Here is a 26151-nt window from a genome sequence, read left to right as displayed (position 1 = left end):
AGAGGCCACGTACGGTCCCAGTGCCCCGGGCTCAGGGACAAACTGAGCAGACCCAACCTACCCAGGGTTAACTGGGTAGGGACCCAGCTGGACGAGGGACAGACGACCCAGGAAAGGGGGCCTACCAGTTTACCACCTGCCCCGGAGGGAAGAGTACCCCAGGCCAGCTCCACCAGAGGGCTGGAGGCTCTGGACTCAGGGTGCTCAGTTTATAGGGTGGGCGCGGGGCTGTCCCTCCGGAGAGAGTGCCTTGTTCCCCTGGAGGTGGATGGGAGGAAGGTCAATGGATACTGGGATACGGGCGCGGAGGTGACGCTGGCCCGGCCCGAGGTGGTGGCCCCAGATCGGGTGGTGCCCAACACCTATCTGACCCTGACAGGGGTGGGCGGGACCCCATTTAAGGTGCCCGTGGCAAGGGTACACCTGAAATGGGGGGCCAAGGAGGGCCCCAAGGATGTGGGGGTACACCACCATTTGCCCACTGAAGTTTTGATGGGGGGAGACCTAGAGGACTGGCCAAGCAAGCCCCAGGCCGCCCTGGTTGTGACCCGTAGCCAGAGCCGGCGAGGGGCACTGCGCCCTGACCTCGGGGAGGGTATCACACCGGAGGCGCAGGACCCTACCCTGGTGGGGAGGGAGGGCCGAGGGGCACGGCTCAGAGAGGCGGAGGCCTCAGACCTGGCCACTGAGGGGGAACCGGGCCCCATCCCTTCCCCAGCCACTGAGTTCCAGGCCGAGTTGAGGAAAGATCCCTCCTTGCGGAAGCTCAGGGACCTGGCCAACCTCAGTGTGGGACGGACCATGAGGAGAGGCTGCCAGGAGAGGTTCCTGTGGGAGAAGGGGTTCCTGTACCGAGAATGGGCTCCCACAAGGGAAGTAGAGTCCTGTGGGATCAGGAGGCAGCTGGGGGTCCCCCAGAAGTATCGCCGCAAGCTCCTGTACCTGGCCCATGACATCCCCCTCGCAGGGCACCAGGGAATCCGGCGCACCCGGCAGAGGTTGCTACAGAACTTTTACTGGCCCGGGGTCTTTACCACGGTCCGGCAGTATTGCCGATCCTGTGACCCCTGTCAGAGGGTGGGGAAGGCCCGGGACAAGGGGAAAGCGGCTTTGAGACCTTTGCCCATCATAGAGGAGCCTTTCCAGAAGGTGGCCATGGACATCGTGGGGCCTCTCAGCAGGACGACCCGGTTGGGGAAGAAATACATTCTGGTGGTGGTAGATTTTGCCACCCGCTACCCCGAGGCAGTGCCCTTAGCTTCCATTGAAGCAGACACCGTGGCCGATGCGCTCCTGACCATTTTCAGCCGAGTGGGGTTCCCCAAGGAAGTCTTGACAGACCAAGGCTCCAACTTCATGTCGGCCCTGCTCCGGTGCTTGTGGGAGAAATGTGGGGTCCGGCACGACTGGGCCTCAGCTTATCACCCCCAGTCCAATGGGCTGGTGGAGAGGTTTAACGGGACGCTAAAGATGATGCTGAAAACCTTTATGAACCAGCACCCACGGGATTGGGACAAGTACTTACCTCACCTGCTGTTCGCGTACAGGGAGGTGCCCCAGGAGTCTACCGGATTTTCGCCTTTCGAACTGTTATATGGCAGGAGGGTGAGGGGCCCCCTGGACCTGATGAGAGACGAGTGGGAGGGGAAGGCCACTCCCGATGGAGAGTCAGTGGTAGAGTATGTCCTGATCTTCCGAGAGAGACTGGCGGAACTCATGGGCCTGGCCAGGGAGAATCTAGCCAGAGCCCAGAGGAAGCAGAAGGTCTGGTATGACCGCACGGCACGGGCCCGTGCCTACGCCACCGGGGATCAGGTGATGGTTCTCATCCCAGTGAGAAAGAACAAACTACAGGCTGCCTGGGAGGGCCCTTTCAAGGTCGTCAAGCAGCTCAATGAGGTAAACTATGTGGTGGAGCTGTCGAACCGGGCACACCACCGCCGGGTGTACCATGTGAATATGATGAAGCCATATTATGCCAGGGGGAATGTGGTGTTGGCCGTGTGTGGACAGTGGGAAGAGCAGGGAGATGACCCTTTAGTAAATCTATTCCCTGGGACCAGAGCTGGTTTCCCCCTGGAAACAATTCCCCTCTCGGATCAGCTAACCCCTGCCCAGCAAGCTGAGGTCAGGGAGGTGCTGCATCCGTACCGACAGCTGTTTTCCAACCAGCCTGGACGCACTAATCTGACTGTCCACCGGGTGCAGACAGGGTCGCACCCGCCGATAAGATGCTCCCCCTTCCGAGTCACAGGGAAAACTGCTCAGGACCTGGAAAGAGAGGTCCGGGACATGCTGGCTTTGGGGGTGATCCAGCCATCTGCCAGCCCTTGGGCCTCGCCGGTGGTGCTGGTCCCCAAAAAGGACGGGTCGGTCCGGTTCTGTGTGGACTATCGGAAGCTCAATGCCATCACTGTATCTGATGCCTACCCCATGCCCAGGCCGGACGAGCTCCTAGACAAGCTGGGAGGAGCTCGGTACCTTACCACCATGGACCTTACAAAGGGCTACTGGCAAGTGCCGCTGGATGCAGATGCCCGACTGAAATCGGCCTTTATCACCCCTCTGGGGCTCTATGAGTTCCTGACCCTGCCTTTCGGCCTCAAGGGAGCGCCGGCCACCTTCCAGCGCCTAGTGGACCAGCTCCTGAGGGGGATGGAGAGTTTTGCCGTGGCGTATATTGATGACATCTGTGTCTTTAGCCAGACCTGGGAGGACCACATGTCCCAGGTTAGACAAGTGCTGGACCGACTCCAGGGGGCTGGGCTGACTGTAAAAGCGGAGAAGTGCAAGGTGGGGATGGCTGAAGTATCTTACCTGGGCCATCGGGTGGGGAGCGGCCGCCTAAAGCCAGAACCAGCCAAGGTGGAGGTGATCAGAGACTGGCCCGCTCCCCACACCAAAAAGCAGGTCCAAGCCTTTATTGGGATGGCAGGATACTACCGAAGATTTGTGCCCCACTTTAGCGCCATCGCCACCCCCATCACGGAGCTATGCAAGAAGGGGAAGCCAGACAAGGTGGTCTGGACCGAGCAGTGCCAGGAGGCTTTCCGGGCGCTGAAGAAGGCTCTGGTCAGTGGCCCAGTTCTGGCAAACCCAGACTTTGACAAGCCCTTTGTGGTGTTCACCGACGCCTCAGACACGGGACTGGGGGCGGTGTTAATGCAGGAGGATGAAAAGGGGGAGAGACACCCCATCGTGTACCTGAGCAAGAAGTTGCTACCCCAGGAGCAACACTACGCGGCCATCGAGAAGGAATGCCTGGCCATGGTGTGGGCCCTCAAGAAACTAGAGCCCTATCTCTTCGGGCGACACTTCACCGTCTACACCGACCACTCTCCCCTGACCTGGCTGCACCAGATGAAAGGAGCCAACGCCAAGCTCCTGAGATGGAGCCTGCTCCTGCAGGATTACGACATGGACGTGGTCCACGTGAAGGGAAGTGCCAACCTGATAGCGGATGCGCTGTCCCGGAGAGGGGGCCCCGAACTTCCCCAGGTCACTGGTCAGCGTGACCCCGCTCAGTTCAGTCTCGAAGGGGGGAGAGATGTGACGATGTGACTCAGCAGGGAGGGGGGAGTGTTGACCTGGGAATGTGCCCTGGGGATGGGAGACCTGAGAACCTGTCACCTGAGCCAGGAGGGGGAGGGGGAGGTAACACCTCTGCCCAGGAATGTGAACAGAGGCTGCAGCAGGGAACCTGCTGGGTGGGTTTAGTTCTAGTTTGGGGCTGGGGAGAGGAACACAGGGAACCCCAGGGCTGGGGTCTAAGCTCCCTGCTCCCCCAGAAGGACGTGATTGAGGGGTCCTGGTTGTACCCACAAGCTCTGTTTTGGACTGTGTTCCTGTTGTCCAATAAACCTTCTGTTTTACTGGCTGGCTGAGAGTCTCAGTGGATCCCAGGAAGAGGGGTGCAGGGCCTGGACTCCCCCACACTCTGTGACAGACCCCCAGTGGGCCACGAACCCCCTGTTGAGAACCGCTGGTCTAGAAAACATGATCTACGAGGAAAGGTTGAAAGAACTGGGTTTGTTTAGTCTGGAGAAGAGAAGACTGAGAGGGGACATGAGAACAGTTTTCAAGTACATAAAAGGTTGTTAGAAGGAGGAGGGAGAAAAATTGTTCTTGTGAATCTCTGAGGACAGGACAAGAAGCAATGGGCTGAAATTGCAGCGAGGGAGGTTTAGGTTGGACGTTAGGAAAAACTTCCTGCCAGCATAGTTAAGCACTGGAACAAATTACCTAGGGAGGTTGTGGAATCTCTGTCATTGTAGGTTCTTAGCAGGATCGACAGTCACCGCTCAGGGATGGTCTAGATGAGGGGTAGTCAATTATTTTTTGTCAAGGTCCAAATTCTTCATCAATGTACAGTCAGGGGCCAGACTGCAGAGAAAATCATTTAAAAAACTAATAATAACGATAATATGTAAATAACAAGTTTGTGGGGTCCGTTCAAAAGCGTCTGGCAACCCGGATTTGGCCCGTGGTTCGCCTGTTGACAGCCCCTGGTCTAGATAATACAGGAGAATTACGGAGACCTCGGGAATGGAGGTTGTTGGTAACTTTGCCCAAGCCGTTATGGGCTGCTCCTCAGGGCGGAGTGCTCGGAACGGGGGCTCACACTCTGCAGCGGCTGCCCGGCAAGTTTCTGATTCTCGCCCCCTGACTGCAAGGGTGATGCGTGAGGCACCCGGGGGCGCTTTGGCACCAGTGGGTGCGCAGTGCAGGCCGGGGCCCTTTCAAACGCAGCCGCTCCTCCAGAGCGCGGCAGGCGGGCAGGAGTTCGGGCTCCAGCAGCTGACGCTCGCGGCCAGGTTCCAGCAGCAGCTCAGGGAGCTTCTTTCCTGGACTGAGACTAAGGTTGCAGGCTTGTCCCCCTCCCAGCCAGAGGCGGGAAACAGCCCCTGTGGCTAGTGCAGACCCCAGCACTCCTTCTCGGGAGCTCACAGCTGTGCCTGTGAACCTCAGCGTCTTCACCTGTACGTGGCTGGCCTTCCGCGTGGCAAGTCGTGGGTGGGGGTGGGGACAGGCAGCCCCGATGTGCCGAACTGGACGATGCCATGCCGGCACAGCTCAGTATTTGTTGGGTTTTTTGTTTTTCGTCTCCGCTGCTTCCTGACTGCGTACTTCTGGGGCCACGTGGTGTCTGGCTGACGGGTCCGTCTGTAACTCTGGTGTTCGTATTTTTGAGGTTCTACTGTACTTAGTCCTGCCTTGAGTGCAGGGGACGGGACTAGGACGGGCCTTCCAGTGCTGTGATTCCATGGACAGGACTAATGTGAGTTTTTTAATCTGACTTCCTGCATTACACCAACAATATGATTTTATCCAGCCATATGGCAGCAGGGCTCACCATTCTCCCCGACGCCTCCCCGAACCCCCATTTATCGCCCCCAGCCCCCACTGCCTTCCCTGGTTCCACCTCTATCCCCCCCATTGCCCCAGACCCCTGCTGCCTCCCTCTCCAAACCTGGGGCTCGCTGAGAAAAGCGAAACAAAGAAACATGCAAGGATCACTTTTCACAGCACACTGACTAGCTACCTGGGAGGCTGTGAAAAGTGATACTTGTATGTTTGTTAATATCACTTTTCACAAACTCCCAGCTAGCTACTGAGTGTGCTGCGAAAAGCAATATTCAACATACAAATATAATTTTTCATATTATTTGTGAGTCTGAAAAAACCCTACATCAATAAATTACAAGGATTTGGACACGTGTCTGTGCATATTTATTTGTTTTTCCTACAGTTACGTATTTTAGGGAAAAGTGTCAATGCGGCCACCAGGAAGAATTGGTGGGTCACAGTCCGAGGCCACCAAAAAATGTGTTCGGAGAACCCCTGGTTTAAATGTACTAATAGGCAAAATCCAAACCAGCCATGTCTGCCTGGACCTTTTCAGGCAGGACTTCAGGTATCACCCAAAAGATCTTATTTTTCTTTGGTTCCATGTATACATTTGCTCAGATTTTACTTCTCCATTAAAAATGTAACCAATTCCCAGCTGCCTGGCAAGTGAGAGCTGGCTGAGTTTCCATGGTTCTCCCCGCACCCTTATGGGTGTGCTGCCAAGGGAGCAACACACAGGCCGGCAATGAATCTCAAGTGCCTCTAACTTGCCTAGCTCTTCTCAGCCATTTCTCTTGCTGTGAGCTGCCCTCCTTTTGAGCCCCACCAACTTCCTCACATGCAGGAACAGCAGCAGATTGCCATCTTGGAGCAACAGCTGAGGAAGGCGACTTTTCTGTCAGCACTAGAGTGGTCTATTGTATTGTGCTCTTCTTAAATAAGCAGGATACTGTGATCGTCCAGTGAGCGTGTCTCAGCTTTGTTACGTCGAGTGCTTTAAAAGGGGTGATGCGCTGCACTGTGTGGGCTGAGAAAGATCTCATGTGCTCCCCATCATCAATTCTGAGATTTGCACTGATTGGCATTAAGGCTTTTGGGGTGATGGTTCTATGACTCAAACCCAGTGGCTTTGTTTGGTCTACCAGAGTCTGAGGCTGGTGATCTTCGGGGATGGTACAAGCCTTACCTAAGACATTTAAGCGAGTTAGAATGTGGATGGAAGACTCTAGAATGAATGATGTGCGAGTTCCTCCAAGTAACAGGGATAGCCGTCTGCCTCTGAACATAGCTCAATTCTTATTGTGCTTAACACGCTGGAATATGAATGGCTGCTATGGGTGGCTGATCATCTATGAACATCATGTAGTAATTCCTGGTTTTTTAAATTATTGTTTTAGCTGGAGTTTCAGCTGGAGTTTCTTCCTCAGAAGCTGTTATGGCTTTCAAGGCTCTTCGCTTCCTTAATCTTTCTGCATTTGTGATTGTCATAGGATGCAATGGGAAAAATCCAGAAAGACCTGAAAGAAAGATTATTGATATTTATAGCTGGAGTTGCAATATGACTGTTCTAGACGCACAGATTCAAAGGCTAAAAGGGAGCGCTGTGATTATCTCGTCTGACATCCTATATAACACATGTTATAGAACTTCCCCAAAATAATTCTTAGCATATATACTTCAGAAAAACATGCAATCTCAAGTTAAATTGTCAGTGATGGAGAATTCACGACAACCCTCGGTCAACTGTGTTGGATCATATTAAAGAAGTTCTGTATTAAAATCACAAATGAGTTTGATTCCCCAGAGTTTCAATTCCAGGGTATTACTAATTAAGAGCTCTCTTGGTTTTTGGTGCTGTTTCTCTCCCTCTATGTGTGAAACTTGCAAGCTGCTAATTGTGTTAGTACATTCTAAGACAGAGTCTGTTCTCAAAGCAGTTCACAGAGAGAGAGACTCAAAGCAATACTCTGTAACAACAGAAACAGCACCCAGAGACTCCCCACCCTTTTGTTGTATTAACAATTGTGATTAAAATAGAGATAGAGGATGTATGTGGATGGATGCTTGGTGTGGATAATAACTGAATGATCAGGGAGGTGCCAGCCTAAGAATCCAGTGTCCATCGGCTTAAGAAGGCGTCAAGTGGAAATAACCAGAGGACCCCCCCCGGAGGGCAGACTGGAATCCACCCAACAGCCTCAAGAATGGGAGAACCAAAGAACAAGATAACATCTTGGAGCCGTCAGGAATGTGCTATCTGCTGATTGATTCAGCAACAGCATGATGAAGCAATTCCCATAGACTGGCATAGGAAGAAATTCCTATAAAAATAGACTCTAAAAAGTGAGAACTTTGGGGTCTGATTCTGCAAACCAACTTCCAGGAGCATCAGATGAGCATCTGACAAGGCCCTGCTCCCTCCTCATGTCCAGGCCACCTGGCCAGTGACTTGGCATGAGCAACGCTAAGGCTGGTAACTATGATAACAACCTTGCAGAACCTGTGTGTGTGTGTGTGTGTGTGTGTGTGTGTGTGTGTGTGTTTGTATGAATGAATGTGAGAATAAATATGAGATTGAATGGAATGTTATAGCTATAACTAACTGCTTACTATGATTCTTTCTGTATTCACAATAAATGTGGTATTTTGCCTTTTTCCCTTTAATAATATCCTGCTGGTTTTTATTTTATTGGTACAACAACTGTTCCAACAGTTAATGAGACTTTTAAGAAGTGAGAGTAATTGTCTGTCTCACTAACCCTCTAGTGGCTTGAAGTGCCTTTTACTGCTGTCTTGGCCAGCTCAGCCTCTCCATAAATGAGACCCGTTCCCATTTCCTCAAAAAGAACAGGAGTACTTGTGACACCTTAGAGACTAACAAATTATAGCTCATCTTAATTAGCCTTTTACAGTTTGTATGGCAACTCCCACCTTTTCATGATTCTCTGTATGTGTAGATAGATCTTCTTACTATATGTTCCATTCTATTCATCTGATGAAGTGAGCTGTAGCCCACGAAAGCTTATGCTCAAATGAATTTGTTAGTCTCTAAGGTGCCGCAAGTCCTCCCGTTCTTTTTCCGGATACAGACTAACAAGGCTGCGACTCTGAAACATCCCATTTCCTGTGGCCAAAAGAAGGGTGATTGCATATATACATATTCTCAAGGATTCATGCAAAGAAATGAAGAAAGAGTCTTTGGTACTCCAAGTATGCGGAGGATCACCAAGGAAAACCTATTGTCTTTTAAGAAAAATAAGCAAATAGTTCAGATTGGAAAACACACTGAGTTACCTAGAAGTTTTTCAACCGGTTTTGTGACATGTGCTCCACAACCAATCCAGTGTTTGATTCTCTCGATGTTCAAGCCAACAAGCTTTTCATTGTGGCTATTTGGGAGTGGGTCATAGCAGCCCACTTGCTCCAAATACTTGCTGTCCCGTGCTCGCTTGTTATATGCAGCCACTATACGGAAGAAGGGTCTGTTGGCACAACCACCAAGAGCCAATCGGATAGCTACGTGTCCTCCATGATAATGCTTCATAAGGAGATGAGCTGAAGGGAAGATCAACAGGTGTCACAATCGATTTGATTATAAACAGATGCGTATAGACGTCGAGCCAAAAAATTCCAAAGGCCTTAGAGAAAAGCTTGGTTTCATTTAAAAATCAAGAAAACTGCTGTAACCTTCCCTTACGCAGCAACAATAGATTATTCTTCATGATGGAATCGAAGTCTGTACCTTGCCAGGACATTGAGGTCTTAAAGCAATTTATTTACAATAAAGATGACAGATTTGCTCTACCAACCCTTAAGAGAGTTCAGCGGTGAAGGCTGCACATTCTCCACTAACTGTGATTGATTTAGAGGGATGCAGAAACTGGGGTCTGTCAGTACAACATGGTGTGCACGCAACCCTTAACAAGCCCTGTCTGCACTTACCAAGGTGCACCATGATGACCCTTGAAAGCACCTGAAAGAGGAAAAAGACCATGAAGGAATCCCCGCCACTCCCAAACACAGAACAAGGGGCTAGCCCACTGCAGCTGTGCCGCTGTAAGTGCTATAGGGTAGACATAGCCTGAGTTGACAGAGACGAGAACCTGAAAGTTATACACCGGACCCTCGCTAGAACACGCGTCTATAGAACACAAATTCTGATAGAACGTGGTTGCGGATCCCAAATTTAGTAACCGTCATTAACTGTCATTGTAACGTGGTCCCCGCTGTAATGCAGTACGCGCTAGAATGGGGGATTTGGCATGGATCCCAAATCCCACATTCTAGTGAGGGTCCAGTGTAGTTTGAAAATCCTGAGGGAAACATGGGAGTTTAGTTGCAAGCCCTGCCCTGGCGCCTGTAGACTCTGTCTCTCATGACCCATGTGCCATGGCGATCCTGGGAATGGAAGTTTCAAAGCACCTGCCCCCACTCCCACTTTTATGCTTTGGGGTTTAGGTAACTTTCAACTTCTTAGGAGCACAGGCAAAATGAAAAGATTTTTTTTTCCCCCCCGGTAGCCCTGCTAGGCATCAGCCTCACTGCCGCACCCTGCCTGCTTTTCTGTTTCAATAGCTTTGTTGCTAGGGCAATGCCAACAAGTGCCACATGAGTACATAAAACCACTTGTCATTTTAAGGTAAGAATTAGTTTCCCCATTATATTGGTGTTCTGAGGATTTGGTATTATTTTATATATGTACGTTAAGGCTGTCAATCACAGTTATCTCACACGATTAACTCAAAAAATCAATCGCGATTAATCACGCTTATAACAATAGAATACCAGTTGCAATTTATTATATATTTTTTGATCCATTTTCAATACTGATTTCAATTACAACACAGAACACAAAGTGCAGAGTGCTCACTTTATATTATTATTTTTTATTACAAATATATGCTCTGTAAAAATGATAAAACCAAAAAAATAATATTTTTCAATTCACCTCATACAAGTACTGAAGTGCAAACTCTTTATTGTGAAAGTGTAACAAATGCAGTTGGGTTTTTTCTGATTGCATCACTTCACTCAAAAACAAAACAGTTTAAAACTTTAGCGCCTACAAGTCCACTCAGTCCTACTTCTTATTCTGCCAATCGCTAAGACAAAAGTTTGTTTACAACTGACAGGAGATACTGTTGCCTGCTTCTTATTTACAATGTCACCTGAAAGTGAGAACAGGCGTTCCCATGGCACTTTTGTAGCCGGCGTTGCAAGATATGCCAGATATGCTAAACATTCGTATGCCCCTTCATGCTTCGGCCACCATTCCAGAGGACATATTTCCATGCTGATGATGCTCGTTAAAAAAATAAGACATCAATTAAATTTGTGACTGTACTCCTTGGGGGGAGAATTGTAGGTCTCCTGCTCTATTTTACCTGCATTCTGCATATGTTTCATGTTACCGCAGTCTTGGAAGATGACCCAGCACATATTCGTTTTAAGAACACTTTCACAGCAGATTTGACAAAACGCAAAGAAGGTACCAATGTGAGATTTCTCAAAACAGCAACAGCGCTCGGCCCAAGGTTTAAGAATCTTTACAATTTTTTTGTTTTTTACAGAGCAAATATTTGTAATCAAAAATAAATATAAATTGAGGACTGTACACTTCGTATTGTGTTGTAATTAAAATTAATATATTTGAAAATGTAAGCATGCCAAATATTTAAAGTAAATGGTATTCTATTGTTGTACAACCGCACAGTTAATCGTGATTTTTTTTAATCGCTTGACAGCCCCAATATATGTGTGTGTGTGTGTCTATATGTACACACACTATGAAAATTACTTGATTGGGTTGCAGTAATTGTTATTCTTGGATATTAACTAGTTCAGGGACTCCTCAAATCTTGCTGCTAATTGCCCGCGGTTTAAGAAATAGCCGAGAACTCCCGGTTCACAGGACATGTGTGCGGGTCTCTGTGTGTGTGTGGGGTCTCTGTGTGTGGGTCTCTGTGTGTGTAGGGGGGTGTCTCTGTCTCTGGGTTTGTGTGTGGGGGGGGTCTCTGGGTCTGTGTCTCTGTGTGTGGGGGGGGATCTCTCTCTCTGGGTCTCTGGGTGTGGGGGGTGTGGGGGGCTCTCTGGGTCTGTGTGGGGGTGTGGGGGGGGTGTCTCTGTCTCTGTGTGGGGGGTGTGTGTGGGGGGGTCTCTGTCTCTGGGTCTCTTTGTGTGGGGGGTCTCTGGGTCTCTGTGTGTGTGGGGGGGTGTCTCTGTCTCTGGGTCTGTGTGTGGGGGGGGTGTCTCTGGGTCTGTGTGGGGGTGTGTGTGGGGGTGTCTCTGTCTCTGGGTCTGTGTGGGGTGTGTGTGTGGGGGGGTCTCTGTCTCTGGGTCTGTGTGTGTGGGGGGTCTCTGGGTCTCTGTGTGTGTGGGGGGGTGTCTCTGTCTCTGGGTCTGTGTGTGTGGGGGGTGTCTCTGGGTCTGTGTGGGGGGATGTGTGTGGGGGGTCTCTGTCTCTGGGTCTGTGTGTCGGGGGTGTGGGGGGGTCTCTCTGTGGGTCTCTGGGTGTGGGGGGGTCTCTGGGTCTGTGTGTGGGGGGTCTCTGTCTCTGGGTCTCTGTGTGGGGGGTTGTCTCTGGGTCTGTGGGGGGGTGTGGGGGGGGTCTCTGTCTCAGGGTCTCTGTGTGGGGGGGTCTCGGTCTCTGTGTGTCGGGGGTGTGTGGGGGTCTCTCTGTGGGTCTCTGGGTGTGGGGGGGTCGGGAATTCAAAGCCGCTGGTTTTATGCTGCAGCCCCCCCCCCGTGGCTGGCCCCGCTCCCGCCGCCGGATCAGGGCGGACTCGACCCCGGCCCCCTCTCGCGGCCGGCGCGCGGCTACGTGGCGGAGGGGCGGCGCTCCCAGGCCCGGCCGGGCTCCTCCCCCCGCTCCCGCGCACGCCGGCTGAACCCCCTGGATCCGGGCCTCACGGGCCGCCGTAGCCTAGGAACGATCCTGCTCGTCATGAAACAATCAAAAGATTTCAGGGTCTGCTGGAAAGCAGCGGGGGGCCCCGCTTTGGCCCGCGTCTGCCTGTCGGCTGCCCTGTAACAACCCCCCGGCTTTCACAGTGCTGGTGGGGAGCCACTCGGGGGAAGGGAGTGGGGGGACATGGCTCCCTGGGGGCCGACAAGTCGCCCTTGGGTGTCCAGCTCAGGTGGACTTGCTGACGTGAAGCAGGGGTGCTGAAGGCTCTGAGACTCAGAGTCAGGAGGCGGTGACGCCAGGTGACTTTCCTCCCTGGAAAAAGAAAAGGAGGACTTGTGGCACCTTAGAGACTCACCCATTTATTTGAGCATGAGCTTTCGTGAGCTACAGCTCACTTAATCGGATGCATACCGTGGAAACTGCAGCAGACTTTATATACACACAGAGAATATGAACCAATACCTCCTCCCACCCCACTGTCCTGCTGGTAATAGCTTATCTAAAGTGATCATCAAGTTGGGCCATTTCCAGCACAAATCCAGGTTCTCTCACCCTCCACCCCCCACAAATTCACTCTCCTGCTGGTGATAGCCCATCCAAAGTGACAACTCTTTACACAATGTGCATGACAATCAAGTTGGGCCATTTCCTGCACAAATTCAGGTTTTCTCACATCCCCCCACCCCCATTCACACACAAACTCACTCTCCTGCTGGTAATAGCTCATCCAAACTGACCACTCTCCAAGTTTAAATCCAAGTTAAACCAGAACATCTGGAGGGGGGTGGGTAGGAAAAAACAAGGGGAAATAGGCTACCTTGCATAATGACTTAGCCACTCCCAGTCTCTATTTAAGCCTAAATTAATAGTATCCAATTTGCAAATGAATTCCAATTCAGCAGTTTCTCGCTGGAGTCTGGATTTGAAGTTTTTTTGTTTTAAGATAGCGACCTTCATGTCTGTGATTGCGTGACCAGAGAGATTGAAGTGTTCTCCGACTGGTTTATGAATGTTATAATTCTTGACATCTGATTTGTGTCCATTTATTCTTTTACGTAGAGGCTGTCCAGTTTGACCAATGTACATGGCAGAGGGGCATTGCTGGCAGATGATGGCATATATCACATTGGCGGATGTGCAGGTGAACGAGCCTCTGATAGTGTGGCTGATGTTATTAGGCCCTGTGATGGTGTCCCCTGAATAGATATGTGGGCACAGTTGGCAACGGGCTTTGTTGCAAGGATAGGTTCCTGGGTTAGTGGTTCTGTTGTGTGGTATGTGGTTGTTGGTGAGTATTTGCTTCAGGTTGGGGGGCTGTCTGTAGGCAAGGACTGGCCTGTCTCCCAAGATTTGTGAGAGTGTTGGGTCATCCTTCAGGATAGGTTGTAGATCCTTAATAATGCATTGGAGGGGTTTTAGTTGGGGGCTGAAGGTGACGGCTAGTGGCGTTCTGTTATTTTCTTTGTTAGGCCTGTCCTGTAGTAGGTAACTTCTGGGAACTCTTCTGGCTCTATCAATCTGTTTCTTTACTTCCACAGGTGGGTATTGTAGTTGTAAGAAAGCTTGACAGAGATCTTGTAGGTGTTTGTCTCTGTCTGAGGGGTTGGAGCAAATGCGGTTGTATCGCAGAGCTTGGCTGTAGACGATGGATCGTGTGGTGTGGTCAGGGTGAAAGCTGGAGGCATGCAGGTAGGAACAGCGGTCAGTAGGTTTCCGGTATAGGGTGGTGTTTATGTGACCATTGTTTATGAGCACTGTCGTGTCCAGGAAGTGGATCTCTTGTGTGGACTGGACCAGGCTGAGGTTGATGGTGGGATGGAAATTGTTGAAATCATGGTGGAATTCCTCAAGGGCTTCTTTTCCATGGGTCCAGATGATGAAGATGTCATCAATATAGCACAAGTAGAGTAGGGGCTTTAGGGGACGAGAGCTGAGGAAGCGTTGTTCTAAATCAGCCATAAAAATGTTGGCATACTGTGGGGCCATGCGGGTACCCATAGCAGTGCCGCTGATCTGAAGGTATACATTGTCCCCAAATGTAAAATAGTTATGGTTAAGGACAAAGTCACAAAGTTCAGCCACCAGGTTTGCCGTGACATTATCGGGGATAGTGTTCTTGACGGCTTGTAGTCCATCTTTGTGTGGAATGTTGGTGTAGAGGGCTTCTACATCCATAGTGGCCAGGATGGTTTTTTTCAGGAAGATCACCGATGGATTGTAGTTTCCTCAGGAAGTCAGTGGTGTCTCGAAGGTAGCTGGGAGTGCTGGTAGCGTAGGGCCTGAGGAGGGAGTCTACATAGCCAGACAATCCTGCTGTCAGGGTGCCAATGCCTGAGATGATGGGGCGCCCAGGATTTCCAGGTTTATGGATCTTGGGTAGTAGATAGAATATCCCAGGTCGGGGTTCCAGGGGTGTGTCTGTGCGGATTTGATCTTGTGCTTTTTCAGGAAGTTTCTTGAGCAAATGCTGTAGTTGCTTTTGGTAACTCTCAGTGGGATCATAGGGTAATGGCTTGTAGAAACTCGTGTTGGAGAGCTGCCGAGCAGCCTCTTGTTCATATTCCGACCTATTCATGATGACAACAGCACCTCCTTTGTCAGCCTTTTTGATTATGATGTCAGAGTTGTTTCTGAGGCTGTGGATGGCATTGCGTTCCGCATGGCTGAGGTTATGGGGCAAGTGATGCTGCTTTTCCACAATTTCAGCCCGTGCACGTCGGCGGAAGCACTCTATGTAGAAGTCCAGTCTGCTGTTTCGACTTTCAGGAGGAGTCCACCTAGAATCCCTCTTTCTGTAGTGTTGGTAGGGAGACCTCTGTGGATTAGTATGTTGTTCAGAGGTATTTTGGAAATATTCCTTGAGTCGGAGACGTCGAAAATAGGATTCTAGGTCACCACCGAACTGTATCATGTTCGTGGGGGTGGAGGGGCAGAAGGAGAGGCCCCGAGATAGGACAGCTGCTTCTGCTGGGCTGAGAGAATAGTTGGATAGATTAACAATATTCCTAGGTGGGTTGAGGGAACCATTGCTGTGGCCCCTTGTAGCATGTAGTAGTTTAGAAAGTTTAGTGTCCTTTTTCTTTTGTAGAGAAGCAAAGTGTGCGCTGTAAATGGCTTGTCTAGTTTTAGTAAAATCCAGCCACGAGGAAGTTTGTGTGGAAGGTTGTTTTTTTATGAGAGTATCCATTTTTGAGAGCTCATTCTTAATCTTTCCCTGTTTGCTGTAGAGGATGTTGATCAGGTGATTCCGCAGTTTCTTTGAGAGCGTGGGGCACAAGCTGTCAGCATAGTCTGTGTGGTATGTAGATTGTAATGGATTTTTTACCTTCAGTCCTTTTGGTACGATGTCCATCTGTTTGCATTTGGAAAGGAAGATGATGTCTGTCTGTATCTGTACAAGTTTTTTCATGCAGTTGATAGATTTCCACTCCATACGGCTAAATGCAGTGCCTTGCATAATGACAGGTTTCAGAGTAACAGCCGAGTTAGTCTGTATTCGCAAAAAGAAAAGGAGGACTTGTGGCACCTGAGAGACTAACCAATTTATTTGAGCATGAGCTTTCGTGAGCTACAGCTCACTTCATCGGATGCATACCGTGGAAACTGCAGCAGACTTTATCTACACACAGAGAATATGAAACAATACCTCCTCCCACCCCACTGTCCTGCTGGTAATAGTTTATCTAAAGTGATCATCAAGTTGGGCCATTTCCAGCACAAATCCAGGTTTTCTCACCCTCCACCCCCCCACACACAAATTCACTCTCCTGCTGGTGATAGCCCATCCAAAGTGACAACTCTTTACACAATGTGCATGATAATCAAGTTGGGCCATTTCCTGCACAAATCCAGGTTCTCTCACACCCTCACCCCCCTCCCAAAAACCACACACACACAAACTCACTGTCCTGCTGGTAATAGCTCATCCAAAGTGACAATGTGCATGATAATCAAGGTGTGACCTTAAGGGATTGCCACACTAAAGAGCTCCTCCCAGGGACTGTTCAAGAGCACTAGACCTATGGCAGGGAAACAGCCTGGAGAATGGGATTTTCAAAAGGGCTGAAGCAGGTTAGGCAAGTCCATAGGAGTTAGGTGCTTTGGAGGTTCCCACCAGACACCTAAATACCATTGAAAGTGTGGCCCAAAGTGCTTAAACACTAGGGCCCTGAGGCTCAGCTGGTGTCAGTCAGGGAGGCTGAGAATCCGTGATAACGTCTCCTGTTAACCAAGAGCACCCGCCCCTGCGCTCAGATAGCCAGGGAGAGAGCAGGAGACAGCACTGGGCGCACAGATTCATGATTATGAATTATCTGCTCTCCTGAAATCTTCCCCTTTGGGCTCTGCTCTGAGCAGCCAGGGAAGCTGGGACCCCAAGGGCTCTCCCAGGATCTGGGCCCCTCTGGGCTGGGCAGTCACAGTGCTCTGAATGAAGCTCTGATCCACGAGTAATAGGGGCTCACAGGAACTGATAATAACCCAACCTGCTGGGCCAAATCCCTCCCCCTGCCCTGCTCAAATACAATGAGAGAAACCCCCAGCAGTGCCCCTTACCCAGGAATCCCGTCACAGCCTCCTGGAGATTGTTCTCTCGAGGGAAATCCCGGATTCTCTTTTCCAGCTCAGGGGACTCGGGCACCGGATGCGGAGACATGGCCTTCTCATCCCTGCAGAGACATGAGCGTGTTTATTCCTCCCCCTCCTTTGCTCTAAGTTCCTGACCCCCAGAGCCAGATGGGGAGTGGGTGGGAGCTGGGCCACAGGCAGGGCTAACGGGGCCGTGACCTCTGCTGCCCAGGGAATTTACTGCCTGCACGATCTGCCGGGGCCAGCCTAGAGACTGGGGGCCTCTCTCCATCCAGAGAGAAAACCCAGCCCAGGCAGGGCCAGCTCCCCTCACACCTGGCCCAGCCCCACGTTCCCTACAAGGGCCTGGAGGGGCTTCTCCCAGGGATGAGCGAGGGGCTCATTCTCCAGGCCCAGCTTCTTCTCAGCTTCTCCTCTCAGCCTCCAAGGGGCCTGGTCACTCCCCATGGGGTGGGGGTTCTGGGACCGGGACACTGCCCCACGAGGGCCTGGGCTGGGACACTCAGCTCTTTCCCCACAGGCCCTTGGGCCCCCCTCACACGGGACAGGCTTTGGGCCATGACAGAGCTGGGGCCAGGTCCTAGCTGGGCCCTTGGGGTGACAGGCTCTCAGCCCCATTAATGATCCCCCAAGCCAGCCTGGTCCCAGGGAGGGTTCTCCAGCCCAGAGCTGTGGGGCACTCCCCTTCCCAGGGTGGGTCACACAGACACAGCGGCAGCAGTCCCAGGGCTATGGGGATGGAGGGGGGCTGGATCCAGAGGGTGAGACCGTCCCACGGTCGGGATGCTGGGTCTGCTGCCTGGGCTCTGAGCCCTGGTCTACACTAGGACTTTAGGTTGAATTTAGCAGCTTTAAATCGATGTAAACCTGCACCTGTCCACACGATGAAGCCCTTTATTTCGACTTAAAGGGCTCTTAAAATCGATTTCCTTACTCCACCCCTGACAAGTGGATCAGCGCTTAAATCGGCCTTGCCGGGTTGAATTTGGGGTACTGTGGACACAATTCGAGGTATTGGCCTCCGGGAGCTATCCCAGAGTGCTCCATTGTGACTGCTCTGGACAGCACTCTCAACTCAGATGCACGATTGTTTGCTGTTGCTCTGACGGAGGGAGGGGCGACTGAGGACATGGCTTACAGGGTTGGCTTCAGGGAGCTAAAATCAACAAAGCGGGTGGCTTTACATGAAGGAGTATTTCAGGCAGGACTTCACGGGGGGTTCCAATAAGAAATGGTGCACCTAAGTTATTGTTCTTATTGGAACAAGTAGGTTAGTCTGGCCTCTGATTGATACATGGCTAGATTTACCTTGCTGCACCTTCTCTGTGAGTGACTGCAGTGTAACCTAGAGGAATGAGTCCCCTAGACAGGGGGGGAAGCAAATGAGTACAAAACAAATCTGGTTTATTTCTTGTTTTGATCCACTCCATCTATCTTTTACATGTTTGGCTGACAGCAGATGGTGCAGAAGGACTGCATGCCATCCACTTCTCATGGCTGTTTGGCAGAAGATGGTACAATAGGACTGCTAGCCATCCTCATCGCTTGCCTGCCCGGCAGAAGATGATGCAATAGGACTGCTAGCAATCCGTATCGCTTGCCTGCTCACCATAAGATGGTTCTATAGGACTGACTGCAGGACTAAAGAGAATGACCGGATCAAGTCACTCCAAATTTAGTCCCTGCGCCCATGTCTGCCCAGGCGCTCCTGATCGACCTCACACAGGCGACCAGGAGCACCTCGGACATGACGATGACGGCTACCAGTCCTATTGCACCGTCCGCTGCCACAAGGCAATGGGTTGCTGCTGCTGTGTAGCAATGCAGTACCACGTCTGCCAGCACCCAGGAGACATACGGTGACGGTGAGCTGAGCGGCTCCAGGCTTGCCGTGGTATGGCGTCTGCACAGGTAACTCAGGAAAAAAGGCGCGAAACCATTGTCTGCCCTTGCTTTCACGGACGGAGGGAGGGAGGGAACAGGAGGCCTGACGATATGTGCCCAGAACCACCCGCGACAATGTTTTAGCCCCATCAGGCATTGGGATCTCAACCCAGAATTCCAATGGGCAGCGGAGACTGCGGGAACTGTGGGGTAGCTACCCACAGTGCAACGCTCCGGAAGTCGATGCTTGCCTCGGTCCTGTGGAAGCGCTCCGCCGAGTGAATGCACTTAATGCACTTAGAGCATTTTCTGTGGGGACGCACACACTCGACTATATAAAACCGATTTCCAAAACACCGCTTCTATAAATTCGACCTAATTCCATAGTGTAGACATACCCTGACTGTGGGGGCAGACGGAGCCTGGGTGTATCTGCTCACAGCACTTCTGACACCCCAGAGGGGAAGGAGAGACAGAGCAGAGAGTCAGTGGCCATAGCCCAGCCGGCCCCCTGCCCCAGACGGGTCACTCTGCTCCCCCAGCCCGGCCCCACAGGCTGCTCCCCCAGTGGGGTGGAGACTCTGAAGGGCTGTGCTAGAGGGAGCAGAGCCCCGTTCACACCAGATGTTCCGCAGGGACGGGACGGCCGGGTCCTCTGTGCTGAGCCCAGGGCTGGAACAGCCTTTCACCAGCCTCCCCCACCTCCCCGACAGCCCAAACTCCTGTCTCTCTACAGCCCTGGGCCCCTGGCCCTGCAGACGCCCCGGGCCGTGCTCCCTGCACTGAGTTACCCTGTCAGCCCGAGTGACTCAGGGGCCGTCCCCTCCCTGCACTGGGCTCTGGGTGCATCCGACACTGTCTCACCTGCAGCAATTCCAGCACCGGCTGCTGACGCTTCCCCTTCAGCTCCGTGATCAGGGCGCTGAGCCGGGAAATCTCCTCACCCAGGTGGGTGGCATTGTCCTCCCTCCTCCTCCCAATCTCTTCGCCCAGCTCTCCCAGCCGGGCCAGGAGGAGGCGCTCCTGTTCGGCCAGAAACTGGTGCAGCCCCTCGCACTTGGACACCACCAGCGGCCGCTCCACTTCCGTCTGCCTCTGGGGTGCACAGAGAGACGCAGGGGCAGGGCAGGGACCCGGGGAGAGCGGGTGTCTTGGGAAATGGTACAAAGCCTTGTCCGGGCTCCCCAGAGCGTTTCATTCCATCTCTTTGCCAGAGTAACCGTGGCTACACGAGAGCTTTTGCTAGTATAAAAATGTGACCCAAAATCACCAGCCCCCAGCCCGTCCCCACCACTGTCCCAGCACCAGAGTGAAGTGCAGACCAGGCCGTGGCAAATGGTGCTTCCCAAACTGCCCAATGGCATCACTGGGACGTCTGACACTCAAACCCTGGGATCAGCAAAAGTCTCCCCCTGCTCCGCCCCGACCCTGCCACATCTGCGCCTGTTCAGTGTTTTACTGGCCTCTCCCTCCGCCCCCCCTCCCAGCGCTAGAGAGACAGAGCCAGAGGCTGCTCCCAGCTACCCTGGTGTAAACCCATTGACCCCAGTGGGAACTAACAGCAGGGTCCCAGAGGAGTCTGACCTGACCCCACTGACTTCGGTGGGCTCACTCCTGATGTACACCAGGTACCTGAGAGCAGAGTCTGCCCTGCACTGGTTAAAATGGCCCTGACCTGTCTCCCTGTAGCGACCCTGGAAACCCTTTAACCTTCTGAATGACCCAGACCCCAAGCAGCGCAGAGACCCCCTGCTGCTGTTGCTGACACCCCTGTGCAAAGCGGCCAGGCAGGGCAGGGCACCTACCAGGAGCCTCTCCTTCTCCTTGTCCCAGTCGGATTTCAGGCCCAGGAGCTCTTCTGTCTCCTCCCACAGATGCTGCAGGCGGGTCGGGATTTGCTCCTGCAAACAGACAATGGCTCTGGGGGCTGGTTTGGGGTCACTGGTTTGGGCCGAGCGATAACATCGTCACTGAGCAGAGTGAGGCTGTGGGAGCAGGTCCCCCTTCTCCAACCCTCTGAAAAAGTGACCTCAGCTCCAAGGTAGCTCCCCGGCAGAGCTGCTGGGCCGGGCTCGCTCCGGCCCAGCACCATCATCTCCAGGCTGTTTCCCTGCCATAGGTCTGGTGCTCTTGAACAGTCCCTGGGAGGAGCTCTTTAGTGTGGCAACCCCCTTAAGGTCACACTTTTTCCAATGAGGAAAGTCACTTGGCTTCACCGCCTCCTGACTCTGAATCTCAGAGCCTTCAACACCCCTGCTTCACGTCAGCAAGTCCACCTGAGTTGGACACCCAAGGGAGACTTGTAGGCCCCCAGGGAGCCATGTACCCCCACTTCCTTACCCTGGAGTGACTCTCAACCAGCACTGTAAAAGCAGGGGGGGTTATTACACGGGCAGTCAACAGGCAGACCGTGGGCCAAATCTGGACCACCAGATGCTTTTGAGCAGATCCTGAAATCTTTTTATTATTTTATTATGATCATGATTGTTATTATTTTGTATTATTTTCTCTGAAGTCTGGACCTTGACAATGCATTGACCAAGAAATTTGGACCTGAATAAAAAATAATTGACTCTCCCTATTTTTTGACATGTCTGGAACACAATGCAGACAGTGCTTAGTGAAGACAGAGAATGGAAAGGTCCATCTAGGTCAGTCCCAGAGCCCCCTGTCCCCTCTGTCGTCCGAGCCCACAAGCTCCTCTCCTGCCTCCAGCAGCCCACACCTAGAACCCCAGCCTAGTCCTTTGTCCTCCAGCTGGGCACACTTGGTTGGCTTCCCATGGAGGGTGGGCCGTCCATGGTCATTTATTGTTTGGTGCCAAATGTCCAGGCAATTGGAATGGCCATTGTCTTCTGGGACACTCCATGGGCATGGGGCCCCAGGCAGCCAGCTGTCCCTCATGCCTGTATCTCTGGGTCTCTACGAGTAACACCTTTCCGCCCTCCTCTCACCTACCTAACCATGGGTAAGGCTAAGATTTTGTCAGGGATATTTTTAGTAAAAGTCACGGCAGGTCACGGGCAATAAAGAAAAATTCACAGAAGCCCGTGACCTGTCCACGGGGAGTTCAGCTGCGGGGTCCCCACACCGCTCACAGTGGCTGGGCAGCTGTGGGGGCTCGCTTGGAGCTACGAGCTGAAGTCACAGAGGTCTCTGGAAGTCACGGATTCCGTGACTTCTGCAACCTCTGTGAAAAACTCATAGCCTTAACAATGTGTAACCCATGCCTGCTTGGTGTGGCGCTCTGTCCCCCTTCAGCAGCACCTAGACCAACTAAAGATGTGTGAACCTCCTACAGTCTTGGAGAGGAGAACAGGTCTTTTAGCTCACGCAGTAGAGGCTCGTCCATTAAGCTCCACAGGTCCCCCTCTTTGATCCCAGCTGACGACAACGGGGGTCTGTGGGTGTTAAACATGCACCACATAGGGGACACTGAGGCACACACAATATTCATCCAAACTATTATGAAAAATTCCCACTGCACAACAATCCCGTTATTAGGCAGCTCCCTGGCTCTAACCCAGGGCTGGTCAGACACACGGGGGGGCTCTGTAGCTGCAGAGAAGCTGCCCCTGTAACTCCAACCATGCAGATAACTGTTCCCTACCCTGTGCTCCTGGGCAGCCTCCTCCATGGGAACCACCGTGCGAGTGCGGTGCGCCCAGGATCGGTCACACACCAAGCAAAGGGGGGGCTGATCCTCCTCGCAGGAGAGTTTCAGAGCCTCCTGGTGCCTGTCACCCACTCTCTGCCCCTCGGGCTCTGGCCCCGCCTGCAGCCTCAGGCATTTCACTAGCTCCGCCAGGTTCCCCAGCTGCCCGTGGGGACGCAGGTCTCTCTGCAGGGCGCTTTCTCTGCACTGGGGGCAGGAGAAGTTTGGCTCCGGCTCCCCCCAGCACTGGCTGAGGCAGGCCCGGCAGAAGTTCTGCCCACACTCAATGGTCACCGGGTCTGTGAAATACTCCAGGCAGATGGAGCAAGTCACTTTGTCCTGGAAGCTCTCGGCCAGGTCCCCGGCAGCCATGGTCTCCCCGCACTTTCCTGAGCAGAGGAAGTAGCCAGCAGCCCTTGAAATCTTTTTTTTGAGTCGATTGCACAACCAGGAGGCAATCGCCCTCACCGGCGGGAAATTTAAACAAAACCAAAACCAAAGCAGAAGCCGCGCCCCCAGAAAAGCCCCCAAACAAGCAACGAGCTACTTAAAGAAATGAAGAGGTGATTTAATTACATACACAAAGAAGCCAACGCTGCTCCCCTGTTTCTACGTCCCAGGATCACATTAGCAATGGGAGTCGGTGTTCAGCTCTTTGTCCTCTGTGACACGTAAATCCTTCTCCTAGTCACTGCTTTCCAGGCTACCGTTCCCGAGGCTCTAGGTGCGGCCACCCGTCTCCATTCCCAGCTATAGGGCCTTGCTTTTGGCTGCATTTGTTTTACTAATCCCAGTTTACCAAACTCTCCAGGCTGCTCCATACAACGGCCCCATCATTAGCATTATTTACCACTCCTCCAAGCTGTGTTAGCCACAGTGATTTTATACTTCCTTCCAGATCGTTAACTAAAAAGTTGAGACGTGAGGGGGCTACAGCCAATCCCTGTGGGGCCTCATTAACAGCTCCCCCGTTCAGTGATGATGCCCCATTGACAGGTACAAGGTCAGACTTGGGGTCACAGAGCAGGGGGATTATTTTCCTACTGTTTTATAATGCACCTCATTTATTTATTCACAGGCTCCACCCACAGTGTCTGTCTGTCACTGTTGTATCTGGGCCCTTCTGGGACAAGTCTAGTCTCATTTACACTGGATCCACTCCAAAGTGAATCCAGGCCATCCCTCCCAGCCTGCCCACGAATGCTGTCTGTGGAGATCTATCCCAGGAAACAGCCTCACTCACCCATGCTAGGGCTGGTGCCCTGATTTCTTGCCTTCTGTGGAAACACTCCCAATGGCCTTTCCCCTCCCCCTTCCCGCACATGCTGCCCCAGGCTGGGCAGATCCCATCTGTCTAGGGTTTGCCCCGCTTCACCTGCCACCTTTCCACTCAGGGGACTCAGGGCACTTCAGTAATTCAACAAATGCCCTTGCTTTATTAGCACTGTGTCCAGGCCCTACTCAGGTATCAGGCCCCATTGTGCCAGGTGCTGCATACATACAGAACAAACAGACAGTCTCTGTCCCAAACAGCTGCAATCTCCCTGCTTCCCTTCTCCCTGCAGGAAACCCTCTTTGCTACATCTTGGACCCGCTCCCACTGCTCTCTGGGTGATTGGCACTTTCACTAGCTCAGGGCCTTGGAACATTTTCTACGTGTTTCTGAGCCTCCGAACCATTTAATAAAATCACATCTCTGGGTGAGTTATGGCTTTGCTCCTCCCCCACCAAATGGGAGCGTCCTGAATGCAGCCAAACAGCTGTTTTGTGGTGGGCAGAAGGCCCTGGAAGGGGGGGAGGAGTTGGTCAGCGGGAGATGCTCTGGGGGATGGCAGAGCTTGGCTGCCGGTGGGTGCAAAGCACCCACTAATTTTTCCCCATGGGTGCTCCAGCCCCGGGACACCCATGCAGTCAGCGCCGATGATGCCCTCCCCCAAATCAAAAGTCCTCGAGATTTTGGGTGCATCTCTCCATGTTGTAAATGTTACCAGCTTCTGTGTGTGCGTTTCTCTCTGGGTGGGGGGGTCTGTGTGTGTTGATGCTTAAGTTGATTGTGAGGTCACGGATGCCAACAGCAAAGACTGTTCGGCCTCAGCATTCTTGCCCTGCCTTCAGTCTGCCAACTGCCTTGGTTGACAACGGCTGGTGACCCAAGGAGCTGCTGAGAGACGCGGACTATCCCTCTGTCAACAACTTCTTGCATCAGCTTTTTCCACAGGTTTTCGACAAAAGATGAGTTTTTACAGAAGGTAATTCCCAGATTCTTTTCCTGCTCCTTCGATCGCACATGACAGGTTGGTGCCTCCTTCCCCTCGGGCAGGGGTGGCCGACCTGGGGCTCCGGGGCCGCATGCGGCTCGTCAGAGGCTAATACGCGGCTCCTTGCACAGCGCTGACTCCGAGGCTGGAGATACAGATGCCAACTTTCCAATACGCTGTGGGGTGCTCACTGCTCAACCCCCTGCTCTGCCCCAGGTCCTGCCACCTCTCCACCCCTTCCCCCAAGGCCCCTGCCCCTTCCCCCGAGCCTGCCATGCCCTCGCTCCTGCCCCTTCCCCACCAGAGCCTCCTGCGCACTGCAGAACAGCCGATTGCGGCGGGCGGGAGGAGTGGGGAGGGAGTGGGAGGCGCTGACGGGCGAGGCTGCCGCTGGGCGGGAGGTGCAGGGGGCTGGAGGGGGTGGTGGATGGGGGGCTGCTGGCGTGTTACTGGGGCTCTTTGGCAATGTTCATCGGTCAATTCCGGCTCTTCTCAGGCTCAGCTTGGCCCCCCCCGGTGCAGGGTCGGGTGGGGGCCAGCGTTGCAACAGTCAGGTCTCAGCGTTCCGTTTTGATTTGAATGTGGGCATCTCTCCCTTCTCCGTCTGCTTCAGCCTGTCACGGTCTTTGGAGGCAGATTTCGATGCTTTTATCTTTCAGCAGACTAGCATGGGTGAATTTCCATGGCTATAACCTAAAGGGAAGATAAAAAACTGGTGTAGAATTTAGACTGATAGCTCCATCAATAGTATTTCCCTCAGAGTTGCCCCTAATGCACTCCTTGCCTTCAAGTAGTGAATAGAAACCGTCTGTCTCATGTCATGATTGTCTAATGTATGTGTATTGAGACAAGATCGGTCTCAGAATGTACATGATTGAAAGACACATAAATGAGCTCAGATATGCAGAAGAAATCAATCTGAAGCTATTGAAAGTGACCCAGCTCCATTCCCATCCCCTGGCTGCCATCTTGGTAGTTCTCTCAGAAATAATCTCATGGAGAGAGACTTCAAAACTCTCTACAAATTCTACTATTCCCCCATTGGGCTACAAAAAACAGACGTGTTAAATCCCCCCTGCAATCCCTTTCCAGAAAAGGGGTTTAAATAAACTGCAGCCTAAATTTGTCATGGGTCTCGCTGTGATTTCTTTGTCATTGTTTGGGTGGCCTATTGTTCTGATTGGACGTTATAAATCGTATGGGAAATTCTTCACTTAAAGTTTACTGGTTATTTTCCCCCTGCTAATACAGTCCAGATTTTGGAATAGTTGAGAATAAGTCAACATATTTGCAGCTGCTAATCCATCCTTCCAGACCCTCAAGCCTTCTAGATGACAATCCTTTGTTCCTTTTCCTGGCTTCTCTGGGAACAGAGGTGTCTTGGTTTTCGGCTTGGCCCTGTCTGTTCCCAGAGTCCCAACATTCTGTGCACAAAGGAGTAGGGTTAATAATGAAGCATTTTTGCAACTAGGCCCCGGCAATGAGCAAAGAAAACAGAAATTGACCTTGGC

The 26151-nt window shown here is 52.2% G+C and overlaps 1 long non-coding RNA gene across 1 annotated transcript; it reads right to left on the bottom strand.

Annotated features, from left to right (window-relative positions):
* Positions 1–5707: 5707 nt before the first annotated feature.
* On the bottom strand, positions 5708–16919 carry LOC140895949 (uncharacterized). The gene is made up of 2 exons (XR_012154400.1): positions 16811–16919; positions 5708–6866 (listed from the first exon to the last, which is right to left on the bottom strand). It is a non-coding gene; the product is annotated as an uncharacterized lncRNA (long non-coding RNA).
* Between the last annotated feature and the right edge of the window lie 9232 nt (positions 16920–26151).

Source organism: Lepidochelys kempii, chromosome 11 (assembly GCF_965140265.1).
Source record: "Lepidochelys kempii isolate rLepKem1 chromosome 11, rLepKem1.hap2, whole genome shotgun sequence".
Lineage (NCBI taxonomy): Eukaryota > Metazoa > Chordata > Testudines > Cheloniidae > Lepidochelys > Lepidochelys kempii.
The sequence above is the reverse complement of the archived record's forward strand: the minus strand, read 5'-3'. Positions and strand labels throughout refer to the sequence as shown.